This window comes from Meles meles, chromosome 15 (assembly GCF_922984935.1).
Source record: "Meles meles chromosome 15, mMelMel3.1 paternal haplotype, whole genome shotgun sequence".
In the NCBI taxonomy this organism is placed as follows: Eukaryota; Metazoa; Chordata; class Mammalia; order Carnivora; family Mustelidae; genus Meles; species Meles meles.
Genome location: NC_060080.1, coordinates 61130557 through 61150816, shown reverse-complemented (window position 1 = coordinate 61150816; position 20260 = coordinate 61130557). Strand labels below are relative to the sequence as shown.

The 20260-nt window shown below is 41.9% G+C and overlaps 1 pseudogene; it reads right to left on the bottom strand.

Annotated features, from left to right (window-relative positions):
- Window positions 1-1664: 1664 nt before the first annotated feature.
- LOC123926232 lies at window positions 1665-1750 on the bottom strand (annotated as a pseudogene).
- Between the last annotated feature and the right edge of the window lie 18510 nt (window positions 1751-20260).

The window sequence follows — 20260 nt, the reverse complement described above, 5'->3', positions numbered from 1 at the left end:
CAGCGTCTTGTTTTCGGCTCAGGTCATGATCTCAGGGTCATGAGATGGAGCCCAACTTGGGCTTGTGGTTGTAGAGCCTGCTGAAGATTCTCTCTCTTCCTCTCCCTCTACCCACCCACACCGTGCACACTTTCTTGCTCTCTCTCTCTGTGTCTCTCAAAAAATAAAAATAAAGATAAAAATAAAAATAATAATAATAACAGAAGTTGTAAAATGCATTCTCTTGCTGCTTTAAGATGTGAAAAAGAGGGGCGCCTGGCTGGCTCAGTCAGTAGAGCACTCAGCTCTCTACCTTGAGTTTGTAAATTCAGTCCCCACATTGGGTGTAGAGATTTTTTTTAAGTAATTAAAAAGAAAAAAAAAGATCTTTTTAAAAAAGTGTGAAAAAGAAAGACTTCCCCCTACCTGTGTCTTAGGTGTGCAGGATTGCAGACCCAGATGGCTACCCGGTGGATCCCAGAGAAGGCTGCTCCAAATGGAGGCACGGGTGTCCTTGGAAGGGTCAGTCGCTCTGGGCTCCACTGTCTGTGGGCTGGGGAAGTGCGGGCCCAGCGCTACTAGACATTTCAGATATTCAGAAGGACGCTGTTTGGGCTCTCCCCCAAACCAGCCCTGAGACAGGGATTTGGGAACAAGGGTTTATTTAGGAGGGGGTTGCAGGAACTGATGGCGAAGTGGGGAAGCCCTGCAGCCCCAGCCATCTGGCAACCACCGGAAAGAGGGACTGGGGAAATTGCCTCATCTTGTCAAAGGAACTTTTTGGAGGTTTCATTCATTAACAGTACAGGTACTGAAGGCTTCTTAGTAATTGTTTGCGGACAATGGAAAATGTTTTCTGAATGTGCCCTGAACCCAGGATTTAAGGTAGGGTCTTTTTCTTTTAGGCATAGGATGCAGTATTCGGGAAATTAGAGCATTATTGTATCTGGAATGCATGACAAGAATAAGTTCTGGAAGACACGGAGGGGGAAAGGTAAATTATTACTCCTGAGGGAAGAGGACAAAAACACTTGAGGCCCGCAGGGCACCTGGGTGGCTCAGTTGTTAAGCATCTGCCTTCCGCTCAGGTCATGATCCCAGGGTCCTGGGATCAAGCCCCACAATGGGAATCCTGCTTCTCCCTCTCTCACACCCCCTGCTTGTGTTTCCTCTCTTGCTGTGTCTCTCTGTCAAATAAATAAATAAAATCTTTAAAAATAAAATAAAATGTGAAATACTTATATATTTTTTAAAAATGAGGTCTATAGCTGGCTGGTTAGCTCAGTTGGAGAGAGTGTGACTCTGACACCGCCAACATTGTGCGTTTGATCCCGTCCCCAAACAGACCAAGAAAGGCATTAGCTCTGGTGTTTAATAAAAATTAATTAAAAAATAATAATAAAGTGAGGTATGAATAGCACAGCAGAATTGGTTTGGGGAGACAGTTGGTAATACCTGACCACCAACTAACTGTAAACAAGAAATACAACGCTGCTTTCCTTTTAAGTGTGACGTTTAAAATGGTCTGATCCTCTAGCTCCTTTGGAGAGCCGGCAGTAATTCCTGTATGCAGGACAGGGGTACTCTGCTGCGTATGTGCCCTTTGCCCTCCTTGGCTTCCTTCTCGACTCCATCTTGATTTACACACCTGCCCCAAAGGCACATGTTCTGCTTACCTCTGTCTCTGAGTTGCAAAATAATTTTTTTCAATTAGCAATAATTGCGCCTCGGATAAACCTCATTGGCTACGATACTGCCACTGCGCAAAGCTGCAAAATAATTTTTTTTTTTTAAAGACTTTATTTATTTATTTGAGAGAGAGAGAGCAGGAAGAGGGGGAGGGGCAGAAGAAGAAGGAGAAGAAAACTCGGTGCTGAGCAGGGAGAGCACAACCATGGGGCTCGATCCCAGGACCCCGAGATCATAACTTGAGCCAAAGCCAGGCATTTAGCTGACTGAGCCACCCAGGCGCCCCGCAAAATAATTCTTAAAAGTGAATGAAGAAAAAAACAATGAAGATGGATGTTGTTAAGTAATAAAATTCAATCAGGTAAGTTTGAAGATGTAATTGGCTTTATTAAATGATTCATGAATTGGGCAGCATCCCATCAAGCAGATAGAGAGGCACTCCAAGGAGTTACACAAAATGGAAGGTTTTTCTAGAAAGAGCGTGGGGGCAAGAAAGTTATTAGGAGAAGAATAGAATTAGGAGAGGGTGCTCTTTAGGGAGGAAACCAAGGTGTTTTATCAAGCAGATGACTTCATCTTCTTTGGGGGAGGGAGGGGCCCAAGAGGCAGACTCATCCACAGGGACTGAAATATTCCCGGCCAACAGGTTCAGACTGTATTTCTAGGGGAGGTTGAAATTAAAATTCGATTACATATTAAGCATCAGTTTGGGAACTCAGTCTAAGTAACAGCATTTAAGGCCTGTGGTTTTTTTTAAAACAATATAAAATGCTGACATAAATGAATCAGTGAGCCCAGGTCACTTTATACAGACAGTATATGGAAGCTCCCCTCATCACTGTTTATCTCTCAGATACACTCTTTCCTCAGCCTTCAGGACACCAAGGCTACTCCTTCTCAGCGTCCTTGGCTGACCCCTTACCCTCTCCTTAAATACTCATCACTGGTAGCTCAGGACTCAGTCTTCTGACCTCTTCTCTTTACACATGTTCTTTATATGCTTTTATCCAGGTCTATGACTTTCAATATTTATATCTACTTCAATGACTCCCAAACTGAGTATTTCTAGCCCAGACCTCTGTTCTGAATTCCAGACTCATATATCCAAATGCTAATTCAAAATCTCTCTTTGGCTTTCTCCAATAAGCATCTCACAGTTTGCATACCCAAACTAGAGCTCTGATGCCTACCCATGCCCATCTTAGTTTCTGTTCCCCAAAGAGCAGACTCTGAAACAGGGAGCTGGAACAGTGGTTATCTTGGGGAGTGGGGGAGATGGGGAGATTGTGTGCAAAGACAGCTAAGGTTTCCTCCCTTCCCATGTGCACAGGCAAGAGGACCCTAATGTCCCTTCCAATAAGAAGTGGGATTTATCACTTCACCCTTTGATTCAGGCCCTGCATTGTGACTAGCTTTGACTAAAAGAATGCGGTAGAAGTGACAGTGTGGGACTTCTGACCCCAGGTCCCAGGATGCTTTATGACTTCTACTTTTGCCCCCCTTAGGATTCAGCTCTGAGACTGCCTTGTAGAGCCCCAGTCTATGCCAGGGGAGGATGAGAAGGCTGGGGGAGTAGATGAGCCCTTCCATCTGAAGCCTCTTAAATCAACCAGCTGACAACTAGCATCTACCATGTACCAGCAGAGGTTATCTCAAACCATTCAGCACAGTCCAGCTGCCAGTTGATTATAGCCACTAACTGATGTGGGCAAGGCCAGCAGAAGGATCACCCAGGGGGTGCCTGGGTGGCTCAGTGGGTTAGGCCTCTGCATTCAGCTCGGGTCATGATCTCAGGGTCCTGGGATCGAGTCCCGCATCGGGCTCTCTGCTAGGCAGGGAGCCTGCTTCCTCCTCTCTCTCTCTCTGCCTACCTCTCTGCATACTTGTGATCTCTCTCTGGCAAATAAATAAAATCTTAAAAAAAAAAAAAAAAAGAAGGGACCCCCAGCAGAGTCCAGACCAAACTGCTGACCCACAGAATCGTGAGCAAAAATAATAGTTGTTTGAAGCCACTACCTTTTGATTATACTTGTAATAATAGAAATAATAGTTGGTTATGCAGTGAAAGCTAACTTATGCGGAAGGCTACTCCAGAAAGTCTAAGCAAAGTTCCCCAGCCCTTCAGTTTGGCTGAACAAGTCTCCCAGCAATGGAGGAGTCCCCAAGGCAGGGAAGCAGAGGGATGAGGGTGAACTGTTTGCCGAGCTGCAAGTAAACTCAGAAGTAGGCCAGGGGAAGGTGGGATAAGGCACAAATAGCATTTGGTAACTCCCCAAACCCATTTCTTCCCAAATCTTTTCTTTCTTTCTTTTTTTCTTTCTTTAAGATTTTATTTATTTATTTGAGAGAGAAAGAATGAGAGAGAAAGAGAGGATGAGAGAGCAGAGGGTCAGAGAGAGAAGCAGACTCCCCGCTGAGCAGGGAGTCCTGGTGCGGGACTCGATCCTGGGACTCCAGGATCATGACCTGAGCCAAAGGCAGTTGCTTAATCAACTGAGCCACCCAGGCACCCCACCCCCAAATCTTTTCTAATCCAGGGCTAACTCCATTCTCTTCTTGTTCAAGGTAGAAACTCTATCCTTATACTCATCAATTTATTTCACACTCTACAGTAAAATCCTTCTAATGTTATCTTTAAAATATGCCCAGAATCCAAATATTTCTCATTATCTCCCTCATGACAACTTCTAGTCGAAGTCCTCATCATCTCTCAGTTGAATTGTGGCAAGAGCCAGAATGGCCATTTAAAGATGAGCCTGGGGGTGCCTCAGTGGCTCAGTGGGTTAAAGCCTCTGCCTTCGGCTCAGGTCATGATCCCGGGGTCCTGGGATCAAGCCCCGCATCGGGCTCTCTGCTTGACAGGGAGCCTGCTTCCTTTCCTCTCTCTCTGCCTGCCTCTCTGCCTACTTGTGATCTCTGTCTGTCAAATAAATAAATAAATAATCTTTAAAAAAAAATAAATAAAGATGAGCCTGGAGCAGGGAGGGACAGTCGCATGCTGACTCTTTCTAGGGCACAAGTCCCTTAACATTCCAATCAACATTTTCCTTCCCTCTGGGGATACATGTGGGATTTGCCCACTATGGCTATAAATTATTGTTATCTAGTAAATCACCCCAGGTTCTGGGAGGACCTTTCTCAGATTGTACATAATTATAAAGTTATGTGGAAAAAAACTTTGTCTAAAAGCTGTATTGGCAAGCTGCTTCACGGGGTGCTGGGAGAGCAGAAGGGAACCTGCCCCAGAAGGAGCCTCAGGGTGGGGATGAGTCAGGACTACTGACTCATCAGGCCACTCCGGTGGCCAAGTGTTCTTTTCCAGGAGAGCAAACACTAGCGGATGCAGAAGTCTCTCTCCTCAGAGGCCAACTGTCCACCCTCTGAAAATGGTGTGAGTGTGTGTATGTGTGTATGTGTACACTTGAAGATGAGCCGATCTTACTGCAGTGGAAACCAGGTGGTAAAAGCGAAACATTATGTACTATATTCTGTACAGACAAGGCAGAGCAACTGATTACTCCTTTGATTGGTCTCTAAGTCTCATGTCCTGAAAATTCCACCATATCATTATTTCCTCTCAAAGGGAAGGTGTGTGTGTAGAGGGGGCGGGATGGGGAGAAAGAACTAAATTAGGCTTACCTGAGGAATTCTGGCAAGTGTCTATAGTTTACCTCCTTACTGGGAAAACACACAGAGAGAGCCCCTGACAATGTTTAAGAGGTTCTTTCCCAAGTAAAGGAGAGCGGGCAATGGAAAATTAGGCCTTAAACTCTACTCTTTTGGATCCATAAATGCTGGTTCTCCTTCAGTTCTCCTCTCCCTTATTTCCCAAAGTCCCTCCTTTAACCTCTCCCTATTTTCTGTCCCTTCTTCCCTACTACACCTTCCGTTACCACTACCAGGGGTAACCAATACTCCCAACAAAAATAATGCAACCCTTACCCCCTTCTTTCTTCTGTCTTGCAAATGTTGCATCCTTGGGCTTCTACTGAAAATCAGCATCTTCTCCTGAGCCCTTAATCCCAGTTCTGCTGGCTCTGCAAAAAGGAAAGGGAAGCTGAAGCTTTGCTTGCTTCTCCCACCCCACCTCTTGAGGAGTGATAAGCTCTGGATCCTAGGGGGCCAGTGAGACCTCCACTCCATGCTGGCTTCCTTCCAGAGCATAAAACCAAACACACCTCCACAGCGAAGGAAGCATGTTCTTCGGAAGCCCTGCATGTCTTCTACACAAAGAATCTTACTCCTATTCACACATTCTCTCACCTCATTACCTTATATCTGCCCTCCCCCCTGCCTGGGTCACATTAAAGCACGATGACCTGGAATGACACCATGACAGCAAAAGCATCCCTTCACTCTTTGCCCAAATCTCTGAGGGGCAGGAGCAGGGGTGGACGGAGCTCAGAGCTCTGGTTTACTCTGCCTCTATGCTGCCCAGTTGTAAAGTGGGTTTAACAACAGGTTTGACAATATGTGCAGCCACCTTGACTTAGAACACGTGGCTCTTCATTCTCTGTCCCACTTGCTTCGCAACCACATTCTTTTTTTTTTTTTAAGATTTATTTATTTGACAGACAGAGATCACAAGTAGGCAGAGAGGCAGGCAGAGAGAGAGGAGGAAGCAGGCTCCCTGCTGAGCAGAGAGCCCGATGTGGGCTCCATCTTAGGACCCTGGGATCAGGACCTGAGCCAAAGGTAGATACTTAACCAACTGAGCCACCCACGCATCCCTATTCTTTTTTTTTTAAATTTAGATTTCATTTATTTATTTGACAGAGAGAGACACAACGAGAGAGGGACCACAGCAGAGGGAGTGAGAGAGGGAGAAGCAGGCTTCCCGTGGAGCAGGGAGCAAGATGCGGGACTCGATCCCAGGACTCTGGGATCATGACCTGAACCAAAGGCGGATGCTTAATGACTGAACCATCCAGGACCCCCTTAATTTTATTTATTTATTTATTTTTACTTTATTATTTTATTTATTTTTTTCTCTTTTAATTTTTATCTTTTATAAACATATAATTTGTTATTAGCTCCAGGAGTACAGTTCTGTGAATCGCCAGGTTTACACACTTCACAGCACTCACCATAGCACATACCCTCCCCAATGTCCATAACCCCACCACCCTCTCCCTCCCCCCCCCCAGCAACCCTCAGTTTGTTTTGTGAGATTAGGAGTCTCTTATGGTTTGTCTCCCTCCTGATCCCATCTTGTTTCACTTATTCTTTTCCTACCCCCCAAACCCCCTACGTTGCATCTCCACTTCCTCATATCAGGGAGATCATATGATATTGTCTTTTTCCGATTGACTTATTTCGCTAAGCATAATACCCTCTAGTTCCATCCACGTTTTTTTTTTTTTTTTTTTTTTAAAGACAACACTTTATTGTCACCACTGGGAGCACCTGGCTCCCCCCCACCCCCGCAGTCTGCCCTTACTAATCAGAATACTTAATTTATAGTCAAATATCAAGTAATTTTAAAGCCTGTGTCCCTATCCCTGGCTAGGGTTCTATCCCCAGGCCCAACATATTCCTTGAGAGTCCGAGTCGTGGATAACTGCATAAAAGTGGCAGTATCCCACCTCAGGAGGCTGTAAAGACGGGACGGAGAGGGAGCGTGGCAGCTGAAGGAAGCCACAGGCAAAGTCCAACAGTCAGTAGAGGGCAAGACATGCCCCAGATGTCAATAATCACAGCGAAACGGAATCACTAAATATAAAATCTGGGGGAGAAGAAGAGGTGGTGGGTAGAGGCCTGGGCCAGGAGGCATTCCTGGTCAGGAAAGAGGTTGGCCTGAGTCAGGAACCCTGCAGATTGTGCAGTGCAAATGGCAAGATTTCATTTCTTTTGATGGCTGCATAGTATTCCATTGTGTGTGTGTGTATATATATATACGTATATACATATACATATATATACATATATATATACATATACATATATACATATACATATATATATATATATATATATATATATATATATATACACACACACACAACATCTTCTTTATCCATCCGTTGATGGACATCTAGGTTCTTTCCATTGTTTGGCTATTGTGGATATTGCTGCTATAAACATTTGGACATTTGGGTGCACGTGCCCCTTCGGATCACTACGTTTGTATCTTTAGGGTAAATACCCAGTAGTGCAATTGCTGGGTCATAAGGTAGCTCTCTTTTCAACTTTTTGAGGAACCTCCATGTTGTTTTCCAGAGTGTTTGCACCAGCTTGCATTCCCAAAGTATAGGAGGGTTCCCCTTTCTCCGCATCCTTGCCAGCATCTGTCCCCTTAATTTTATTTTTAAAAGTAATCTCTACACCCAACATGGGGCTCCAACTCACAACCTTGAGATCAAGAGTCTCATGCTCTTCCAACTAGGCCAGTCAAATATCCTGAGTAGGATCTATTCTAAGGACCAAAAAAATCCTGTGCTTTCCTTGAAAGAAACTACTGTTTGGTTTCTGAGTCTACTTAGAACATAAACTGATTATGTCTCGAAGGTAACATTCTGTAAATTGTAGGGGGAGTTGGGAGCAGTTGAACCAGCAGAGGACTCTGAGCCTGCTTTTATCATTAAATAGTTGCACAATATAGCTTTTTTTTTTTTTTTTTAACAGTATAGCCTTTGCCTGGGATATTTAATTCCTTCCTTTGCAAAATGGAAAGGATACTCTACCTGCCCTCACAGGTTGGATGGGAATCCCCAATGATACGATATGTAATACATTGAAAACTACAGTGTTACACAAACAAAAGATTCTTATTATTTGCTGTTTTTAAACTTTCCTCCTTTCCTCTTTTTATCACACATGTACTTCCCAAGTGATTCCAGAAGTGATGATAGGCCCTGGAGAGTCTTCTTGTCTAGTGCACTTGCCCATCTGATCTGGAGATGCTAGTTCACGGTCTCCTTGTGAAAGAAAGAAATGCTGAGGCAAAATACAATTTCTCTCTACTCCCTAGAGAGCAAATCAAACTTACAAGATCCTATCAAAAATATAGGAGAAAGAACGTCTGAAAATTTCTTGATGAGCAAGGAAAATAACAGAATGAATAGTATGGTACTCATTATTCATTACATATATATATCCATAATGCCATCGATACAACCCTTATTTAGTGGGCTGTTTTATAATGGTGAACATTTTTAGAAGTGTACTTTGTTTGGCTTCCTCTTGGCCTATTTTGGTTCCTGTCTCCATCTTTCTCATGAAGTATTTCAGTCCCTCAGCCACACTTTCTTTTGGCATAGTTTTCAAGAATATAACGTTTAGGGTTGGCAAAAGGACACTGTAGTTTACTCAGCCCATCTGAGTGCCACAGGGTAGCTTATTTTCATAATAAAGTATACCATGCTTCTTTTTGTTAGTAATTCAGGATGAACAGGGTCCCTGACTGGCTCTGTTGGTAAGGCACACGACTCTTGACCTTGAGTTCAAGCCCCACACTGGGCATAGAGATTACTTAAAAAAAAAGAAAAAAAATTAGGATGAACAAAAGTATTTGAGAAGGGCTCCATTGTTTTTCTTTATAATGTTGATTCCCCATTTTGCATTTCTTCCCTAATAGACAAATGCAGGGGATGTTTTTCTTTTTGGAAAAAAGTGAGCGTTTTTCAAGAAGTAAAATACAGGCCTCAGTGTACATGTTTAACATCACAGGCACTTGTAGCTTGTGGAAATTCAGAAATGTTACTTCTTTCCGAAGCATGTTTCATGATGGGCTGGGTGCCGCTGTTGAATTGAGAACTGTGTTCTGGCACATGTGAGTAAGTGACTGAGGCTTAAACAAGAAACAGGAAAGCTCAAACAGATTTAACACAAGAGTTTGGATGTTAGCCTTTGCTTTGTCGATTCTGTGGCTCAAAGTTGTGAGGGCCATAGTTTCTCAGATTTCCCTCAGGCTTTCCCTCATGCTGATGACTACTCTGGTTCTAACCCCCACATTCAAGTTCCAGGAAGGAAGGAGAAGAAAAGAGAAAAGGCAAAGACCAAAAGTCCAAGCCCCCCAAATCTTTCCCTCCTGAAGGCCTTACCTGAAAACCCACTTACCTCTCTCTGCCCGGGATGGTATCACATGAACTCCTAGCTGTAAGGAAGTTTGGGAAGTACAATTTTGTGTTGTTTTGTCTTCACCTGGGCGAATTGCCACCTCCGGCAAAAGTAGGGGACTAATAATAAGGAAGTAAGAGAAAAATAGTTTCGCCAAACAACTGACAGTTTCTGCTACACTCTTTTCCTGGAAAAATATCACTATCTCAAGATTATGTCTACAACCTAATGGTTATTTTCTAATTATAAAGAGCAACATAGGAGTTGTAAGAGCCGGTATGAATTTCTCAATGCTATCACTAAAGCAAGTCAGTTATCTTGTTTGGGGGGAGTAGTTTCTAATGGAAATATTATAGACCCAACACTGTAGTTGGTGGGTCTTGAGAGGATTTTTGGTTTTGTTTTGAAAGGATATTTTTATGGCTTGTTTGCAATAGAGTGGTTTTGAGGAGAAAATAACTACCCATACATCGTAAGTATAGTCTCCCTTATGACTGCTTTAGTACACAAGGTGTAATGGACGGAGAACTGGCTTTGGAATTAGACACACCTGGATCTGCCCTATGGGCTATTTTTAAAAGTCTCTTAAGTGACCTTCCTGCTTTCGCTCTTGCCCTTACAGGCCCTTCTCATCCAGCTGCAGAATGACCCTAATGCTGTCAGATTATTCTCCCATCTCACCAGAAGCCCAGTCCTTGCAGCCGCTTTCAAGATCCCCTCCTTCTCTGCCGGCCCCCACAACCCGCCCCATGTCTTTCTGACCGTATCTCCTGTCTTTTCCTCGTCTTCTGCTCCAGCCGCCACGGCCTCCTCACCGTTCCTTAGACATCGGGGCACAACCCGCTCGGAGCTCGGCACTGGCTCTTCTTTGTCTGCCGCGCGTTCCCCACTGATGGCCACTGGGGCCACCCCTCACCCTTTCAGGCCTTTGTCGGAAGCATGAGGGGCCCCTGGTGGTGTAGTCAGGTAAGCATCCGACTCTTAACTTTCAGCTTGGATCGCGGTCTCAGGTGAGATGGAGTCCTGGGTCTGGCTCCGCCATCAGTGTGGAGTCTGCTCAGGATTCCCTGCCCTTCCCCTCATTCGCATGCGCTCTCTCGCTCTCTCTCAAATAAACGAATAAATAAATAAAATCTTAAAAAAATTTTTTTGCAGCATGAGCTCCCCCCCCATCTCCCTTCTCTGCTTCATTTGTTTCCTATAGCACTTGAATTTATCAGCACCATCTTTTCGTTTCCTTTAAGTGGTGGAAGGGAACTAAAACTTTGGCTCCTAGTCCAGTATCTTCTTTTTTTTTAAGATTTTTATTTATTGACAGAGAGAGACACAGCAAGAGGGGGAGTGGGAGAGGGAGAATCATGCTTCCCGCCGAGCAGTTAGCCTGATGTGGGGCTAGAACCCAGGACCCTGGGATCATGACCCTAGCTGAAGGTAGACAATTAACGACTGAGCCACCCAGGCACCCCTCCAGTATCTTCTTTTAATTAAGTTATTTTTTTCTAAGTAATACAAGGAAAAAAAATTCAAACAGTTCCAAAAGTACCCAGGCAAACTGTGTGAAGAAGAGGCAGAGTCAGCAGCCTAGTGTTGAAATTGTCCCATCGCCACCTATCGGAAAGGACAATGACAAAACCAAAAACCCTCAGCTAACATCTACAAGGGATAAGATAGAGCCACAAATATCAAAATGGAAAAATAAGACCCTCGTGGTGTCAGGGAGAATGTGAAAGGAAGTGGAAAAGTCAAAGGCACTTTAGGAGGCACCGAGAACCCGAAAGCCCTAAAATTGGCAAGAGTGGAGGAGGATGAGGACAGTAGCAGAAACAGGGGCATACTTCGTCATCTCCAATACACAGTTGAGTAGGAAGAGTCTACAGGAAGGTCTGAGAATGCTGAAGTGGTCTGGGGCCCCAAAAGAACCAAAGCATCCTCCCAGGAAAAAGTCCCACACTGAGGTGACATTTTTTGTTTGTTTGTTTTTAAGTAAGCTCTACCCCTGATGTGGGGCTTGAACTCACAAACCTGAGCTGGATACTCTACGTACTGAGCCAGCCAGGAGCTCCTGGCTACTCAGCTACTCTGAGTAGGGACAACAGCAATAATAATCAATATGGGGGCGCCTGGGTGGCTCAGTGGGTTAAAGCCTCTGCCTTCGGCTCAGGTCATGATCCCAGGGTCCTGGGATCGAGCCCCACATCGGGCTCTCTGCTCCGGGGGGAGCCTGCTTCCTCCTCTCTCTCTGCCTGCCTCTCTGCCTAGTTGTGATTTCTCTCTGTCAAATAAATAAAATATTAAAAAAAAAAAAAAAGCTCATGGGTGAGCAGAGTAGAAAAATCTCAAAGTTCAAGCCCTTATTTTATTTTAATAACATCATACAAACAGCAAAGTTTAAAGCTGATGGAGAAGGGGTGCCTGGGTGGCTCAGTCAGGTAAGTGTCTGACCCTTTTTTCCCCCCAAGATTTTATTTATTTATTCACGAGAGAAAGAGAGAAAGAGGCAGAAGAGAAACAGAGTCCTCGCAGAGAAGGGAGCCCGATGTGGGACTCAGTCCCAGGACTCAGGATCACAACCTGAGCTGAAGGCAGACAATCAACGGACTGAGCCACCCAGGCGCCCCAGGTGTCTGACTCTTGATCTCAGCCCAGGTCCTGATCTCAGGGTCCTGAGTTCAAGCTCTATGTTGGGCCCCATGCTGGGTGTGGAGCCTACTTAAAAAGGGGGGGGGAGCGGTTAGAGGAGGTAACCTGCCACAGGCCCAGAGAATCCAAACACATTCTTGCTAGATAAACCAGGATGCAAAGTCCTAACCGCTATTTACCCGGGGTCATTTTCTCAGGGTTTTTTTTGTAGCAAGCAAGCTTCAGGGCTGAAGTAATGTCTCTCCCATCTCCACCTCCAAATTACAGTCTTGTTTCCACCTCCTCGAAAAGTTGCAACTCCCCCCGATCTCAGTTCTTCTCTTACAACACAGGCCACCCCAATGTGAAGGCATACATACACGATGGTCTCTTCGCATCTCCCCCGTGGAACTCGGGGGACGAAGGGAACCAGCTCAAATAGACAACATGCTGACACGTCAGCTATTGCTTTTACTATAACAGTCCTTTGTCTTTGACACAGGAGTCTCATGTTTTCTGCCAACATCCATGAGACTGAGGCATGCTAACTCAGGAACTGACAAGTGTAAAGTCCTAGACCCTGAACAGTTCGGAACAGAAGCTAGAAAAGCTGTCCTGGGCTGCTTCTAACTCATTTCACTAAAACATTAGCAAAGTAAAAGGATCACAATTGAATCCTATTTTAAAAAATTGTTTTTAAATTTTTTTAGAAGATTTTATTTATTTATTTGACAGAGAGAGTATATAAGCAGACAAAGCAGCAGGCAGAGGAAAGGGAGAAGCAGGCTCCCTACAGAGCAGGAAGCCTGATGCGGGGCTTGATCCCAGGACCTGGGATCATGACCCAAGCCGAGTGCAGATGCTTAATCAACTGAGCCACAAGGGCACCCCCAATTTTTTTTTTAATAAGAGAACAAGAGAAGAATAATGTCTCTTTGGGCAATGAAGGCACAGAAGAAAAAAAATACACACAAAAGAAATTAAAACTATAGCCATCATATTTCAGAATGAGCTAAAAGAAAATGCTAAAAACTGTAAGAGAAAATTTGTGAGAAAAATTTGAAGTAAAGTGATTTGAAAAAGATTTAAAAAGAGAAGAAAAAAAAACCCCAGGAAAGATCAGAAGTAAATGAAAATAATCATTTCAAAAATGAAGACTGGAGAGACTAAAACACAAAAAATAATGTGTTAAGGGGTGCTGGCTGGCTCAGTCAGAAGAGCATGGGACTCTTGAGCTTGAGATTGTGGGTTCAAGCCCTACGTTGGGTGTAGAGATTACACACATACACACACACACAAAGCTTAAAAAAAAAAAAAAAGACACAGCGTATTCCTGGGGAAACTGGGTCAGGAGGCCAACACTGAGACACAGTCTATTGATAAAGTACTGGCCTTCAAAAAAAGAAAAACTTTGGCTACACCAAGTCACTTACAAAAGCAAGAAAATAAGGTTTCTATCAGACCATATGATATTTTACGCCCGAAGACAATAGAGATATATTTAAGACACTTAACATGAGGTAAAGCTTTTATATCCAACCAAACTGATTTTCAAATACAAAGAACATAGACAAACAGTTATGAAGTTGTTAAGGAATCAGGGACTATTCTCTCCCTGAGCCCTTCCTAAGGAATCTACTTAGAGAAGGGAGCTTCAGATAACCAAAGTGAGTGGAGAGATACTGGCAGGAAGAGTGGTAGCAATGTTCAGCGATAGCAGATCATGTCACCAAAAGAAAAATCATTAAACATCACTTCCTGATAGAAATGCGCACCACCACCTATGAAACGACCCTGTCAAAAACATCAAATACGAATCTGATCAAGCCTAGATCTAACTACTAATTTACAGGAAATACAAAGAACAGATGAACACATTAAATGACAGAATTTATAGTGGGATACTGAGCAGGACAAAGCACCTGGTCTCTTCAACAATAAAATTGCAAGAGAAAAGAGATATATTAAAAAGAGACTTCTGATGGGCACCTGGGTGTCTCAGTCAGTTGAAGGTTGGACTCTTGGTTTTGACTCGGGTCATGATCTCAGAGTCATGAGATTGAGCCCCGTGCTGTGCTCCATACTTAGTGGGGAGTCTGCCGGAAGATTCTCTCTACCCCTCCCCCCACATACGTGTATGCACATATGTGTACTCTAGCTGTCTCAAATAAATCTTTTTAAAAAAAGAGACTTCAGAGGCTTGTTAACCAATTGCAATGTTTGGATCCTGATTCAAATAGACTGTATAAAATGTATAAGACAACAAGTTAAATGTGAACACTAGTAAATAACTGGTATTAAGGAATTACTCATTTCATGTGTGTGTTAAGGCAGGAGAATTTTACCTTTTCAAGATATATACTGAAATGCGTACACATGAAATATGGCTATGATTTGCTTCAAAACAATTAGGGAGCAGTGGATAGAAGTATAGAGGAAATAATTGTGATTTGATAATTACTGACATTGGGTGATGGGTATATGGGGTTCATGATCATTCATTCTGCTTTTGTGTATGTCCAAAATATTTCATAATACAGTTTTCTTTAGTACCAAGAAAAAAGTGTTTTTCTCTTTTCTTGCTACCAGGATACTATAAATCCATGAGTAGAAAATAACTTCCAACAAGACTCATTTATATATATATATTTAATATATGTTGAAAAGGAAAACAAAAAAGCAAAAAAACTAAGTCTTCCACTGCCCTCTCCCAGACTGTCCCAGAGGCAAATTGTTACCATTTTGTGGTATTACCACCTTTTCAGAGTTAAATATAAACATGCATATTATTCCTTGACTTCTGACAGTTATATAATAGATTTTACTATTTTTATTCTCAAATTTTTATCCCCTCTTATTGAGATTCAGAACTTGCTAAAGAGCACAAAGTCTTGGTAGTTACAGAAAGGATAAAAGTTATAGAAAGGATAAAAATTGGGAAAGCTGGTAAAAGGTACAAACTTTTATAAATAAGTACCGGGGACATAATGTATATGGTGACTATAATTAACACTACTATATGGTATATTTGAAAGTTGCTAAGAGAGTAAATCCTAAAAGTTCTCAACATAAAGAAAAATAATTTTTGTTTGTTTGTTTGTTTGTTTCCATACGAGATGATGAGTGTTAACTAAATTTACTGTGGTAGTTATTTCACAATATATGGGGGTCATTATGCTCTATACTTTAAACTCACACAACGCTCAATGTCAACTTTATTGCAATAAAACTGGGGGAAAAAACCCTAAAAGAATTAAGGAGAGGCACCTGGGTGGCTCAGGTCATGATCCCAGGGTCCTGGGATTGAGCCCCACTTTGGGCTCCCTGCTCAGAGGGGAGCCTGCTTCTCCCTCTGCCTGCCACTCCCCCTGCTTGTGTTCTCTCTCTCTCTCACTCTGTCTCTGTCAAATAAACAAATCAAATCTTGAAAAAAAAATCAAAGCTTAAAAAAATAAATAAATCAAAGAAATAAGGAAAAATAACTAGAGTAAATATTCTAAATATTAACATATCTGCTTTCAGAGTTAGGAAAGCTCATAAACCATGGTTTGTTTGTTTGTTTTAAAGATTTTATTTATTTATTTGACAGACAGAGATCACAAGTAGGCAGAGAGGCAGGCAGAGAGAGAAAGGGGGAAGCAGGCTCCCTGCTTCCATGCGCCCCAACCATGGTTTTGTTTTTTCATTTACTAGTTGCTAGACAGATTCTGAATATTGGGATTTTTTAAAAATAGAATTTAAAAAACATACCATATACTGGTTTTTTTTTTTCCCTCTGTAGAAACAAATAAAAAAAATTCCTATAAAAGTTATTCCTATAGCTTTTCTAAAGGATGATACAGATAAATTGGCCAACCACAGGCCACATTAGCACAACTTACAAGCTATAAGAATTGAGAATGCCTAGAGCATTTGGATAAAGTAATCACTTTCTTTAGACCATAATATATTGACAAAGCTTTACTGACCAAAACTTCATTTCACAAAACCTTGTTTCCTTCTATAACAACCACCAAGAACACACATCTACACACAGGCATATGAAGGTTGAGAAGGGTAAAAACAATTTTTTTTTTTTAAGCAGTAAGGCAGCATATTAAGGCTGATGATTTTTATTGCTTATGTCTAAATGTTGAAATCTTTGCTACTCTCAAATTATTAGAATTAACTTAAAAATATCATCCATGAAAATAATGCCTTTGAGGCATGTGAATTTTATTGTGTAGACTAAATAAATGTGATAAAAGTAATTTCTAGGGCCGCCTGGGTGGCTCAGTGGGTTAAAGCCTCTGCCTTCAGCTCAGGTCATGATCCCAGGGTCCTGGGATCGAGCCCCGCATCAGGCTCTCTGCTCCTCCGGGAACCTGCTTCCTCCTCTCTCTCTGCCTGCCTCTCTGCCTACTTGTGATCTCTTTCTGTCAAATAAATAAATAAAATCTCAAAAAAAAAAAATCACTCATACTTAAAAAGTAATTTCTGGGGCGCCTGGGTGGCTCAGTGGGTTAAGCCGCTGCCTTCGGCTCAGGTCATGATCTCAGGGTCCTGGGATCGAGTCCCACATCGGGCTCTCTGCTCAGCAGGGAGCCTGCTTCCCTCTCTCTCTCTCTGCCTGCCTCTCTGTCTACTTGTGATCTCTCTCTGTCAAATAAATAAATAAAATCTTAAAAAAAAAAAAGTAATTTCTAAAATTTTCTATCATATACATACATATACTTGTATGTGCTTATGTAGTATACATAATATATATCTTATATATACTATATTATATGAAGATAAAAATTTAGTATATATAGTTAAGTATATTAAAGTTATTACATTAAGTGTATTTATCTATGTAGAATATGCATACATATATATGTAGAATATACATATTAAGTGTACATGTATGTGTGTGTATATATTATATATAATATATATATAATAAATAAAATCACTTAATCTCTTAATCACTTAATCCTTCAATATCCAGATGATTTCTTCTGAAGAAATATATGTTTGAGGCCACTAGGTAACCCAGTAATATTTTCTTATTTAAGGGGAAAAAAGCATAACCTTCTTCTTGATGCTAAGCGAATCTTGAATAACAGACAATCCCATAAGTGAAAAGAATTATGGAGCAAATTCTTTTTTTTTTTTAAAGGTTTTATTTATTTATTTGACAGAGAGAGATCACAAGTAGGCAGAGAGGCAGGCAGAGAGAGTGAGAGGAAGCAGGTTCCCTGCCGAGCAGTGAGCCCGATACGGGACTCGATCCCAGGACCCTGAGATCATGACCTGAGCCGAAGGCAGCGGCTTAAACCACTGAGCCACCCAGGCGCCCCTATGGAGCAAATTCTGATGATACTAATGCACAACATTCTCAGTTACCGACCACCTGAAATCTATATTTGATTTAATCTTTAAGACTGACTTCTGCCCATCCCTATGTAATGCCACATGATAAAGAAATGCTTCAGTTACCAATCTGATATCTTCTAAAAGAAAAATTTTGATTTTGCATAGAAAGGTTTGAAACTGCCAGTGTCTTATAAGTTTGGCTCTGAGTTACCAGATCACTGTCTTTAAAAAAAAAATTTTTTTTAAAGATTTTATTTATTTATTTGACAGAGAGAGAGAGACAGTGAAAGAGGGAACATGAGAGGAAGACTGGCTTCCTCTTATGTTCCTCTTCAAAAGGAGAGGCAGGCTTCCTGCTGAGCAGGGAAACCAATGCCGGGTTTGATCCCAGGACCCCAAGACCATGACCTGAGCCGAAGGCAGCCTCTTAACTGACTGAGCCACCCTGGCGCTCCTTACCAGATCACTGTCTTTTAAAAAAGTGGCCTGGGGGGCGCCTGGGTGGCTCAGTGGGTTAAGCCGCTGCCTTCAGCTCAGGTCATGATCTCAGGGTCCTGGGATTGAGTCCCACATCGGGCTCTCTGCTCAGCGGAGAGCCTGCTTCCCTTCCTCTCTCTTTGCCTGCCTCTCTGCCTTCTTGTGCTCTCTCTGTGTCAAATAAATAAATAAAATCTTTAAAAAAAAAAAAAAAGTGGCCTGGGGTGCCTGGGTGGCTCAGTTGGTTAAGGATCCGACTTCGGCTCAGGTCATGATCTTGGGGTCCTGGGACTGAGGCCCATGTGGGGCTCTGAACTCAACAGGAAGTCTGCTTCTCTCTCTTCCTCTGCCTCTCTCCCTGGTCATGCGCTCTCTCTTTCTCTCTAATAAATACATAAAATCTTTTTTAAAAAAGTGGTTCAAGGGGTGCCTGTGTGACTCAGTGGGTTAAGCCTCTGCCTTCGGCTCAGGTCATGATCTCAGGGTCCTGGGACTGAGTCTTGCATTCGGCTCTCTCTTCAGGGGAGAGCCTGCTTCCCCTCTCTCTCTGCCTGCCTCTCTGCCTACTTGTGATCTCTGTCAAAAAATAAATAAAATCTTTTTTTTTAAAAAAGTGGTTCAAACATTCCTTCTTTCTTTTTTTTCTCTCAAAGATATCTATTTATTTATTTGAGAGACAGGGAGAGAGCATGTGGGAGTGAGGGGTAGGGAATAAGGAGGGGCAGAGGGAGAAGAAGAGAGAGAATCTCAAGCAGACTTAGTGTTGAGCACGGAGCCCAACTCGGGGCTCCATTCCACGACCCTGAGATCATGACCTGAGCCAACTGAGTAACCCAAGTGCACCCAATTATTATTTTTAATACAATATTTAAATCACTTTGTATCTCATTGAAATACAAGTATGGTTAGTTAACATTTCTTCGGAATATTCTGTCCTCTGACATTAATCATTCACATAGCCTAGTTTCCAAAAAGTTTTTTCCCATACATGATATCATTCAATCCTTCCTACAGCCACCCAAATAGGTACTACTCCCATTTTTAAAGAAAAGAAAACTGAACATTGGTCCTGAAACCAAGTCCCACACTGTTCTCATGAAACTCAGAAGGGACAGAATGAGGAGCAAATCCTTGGAAGCAAGTCACATTTTAAATATTACAACTTGTGAACTGTGTTTCACAGGCTTTCAATACATTAAAAGGGAGATAATTTTAATCCCATGTGTACTCATTCTGAAATATAATTAAAAACCATATTCACCTACTTACAGATCTAAGCCTTTATTAAGTGCCAACCACATACACAATCCTGGGCAAAATATTAAAGGAACACAAAGATGAATTTTAAAATGGATCCAACTCCCAGAGAGTTTAGAATCTAATTACAGTGACAAGTAGTTTTAACACAAACTGTAGGAAGGAATTACAAGGAAACATGTGCCCTTGAGAAAAAATCAATTTCTTAATTTAAAGCATAAATTTCCACCTGGGAAACACTGCTATTATAAACACCTTAATTAGTTCATTCTCTTTAGAGGAGGTTGTTTTTAGAAAAGAAAATGTCTTATCCTATCACATCTTTATGTCTGGTTTGAAATTTTTAAAAGCAAAAATTTGCTTAAAGAGGAAAAATGATAGATTATACAAATTACCATCATGCACAGAAAGACAAGATATATCCACAATAATGTATAAAAATTTGAGCACAACTGGGTCTACTATTAAAGAGTTAAATCTGAATTACTTTGGAGATTTGCCTTGGACAAATTATTATGCACAATTTCATCATATATACAAGTGTGGATATTTACCCCCAATTAAGATTTTAACACAGATTTTTATAATTACCTCTGTCATAATACACAAGGTTAAAAAAAAAAAACCTGGTATAAAAACTTCTCTAATAATTTACATATCAAAAATAATTTGGAATAAAACTAGGGATAAAAAGAAAAAGTTATGATAGTGTCGATAATTTAACAGCAAACAGTACAGTAATGAATGCAAATTTGTAAGGACCTTTTTTTTCTATATTTTATTACTTTTTTTAAAAAAGATTTTATTTATTTATTTGACAGAAATCACAGGTAGGTGAGGGGGG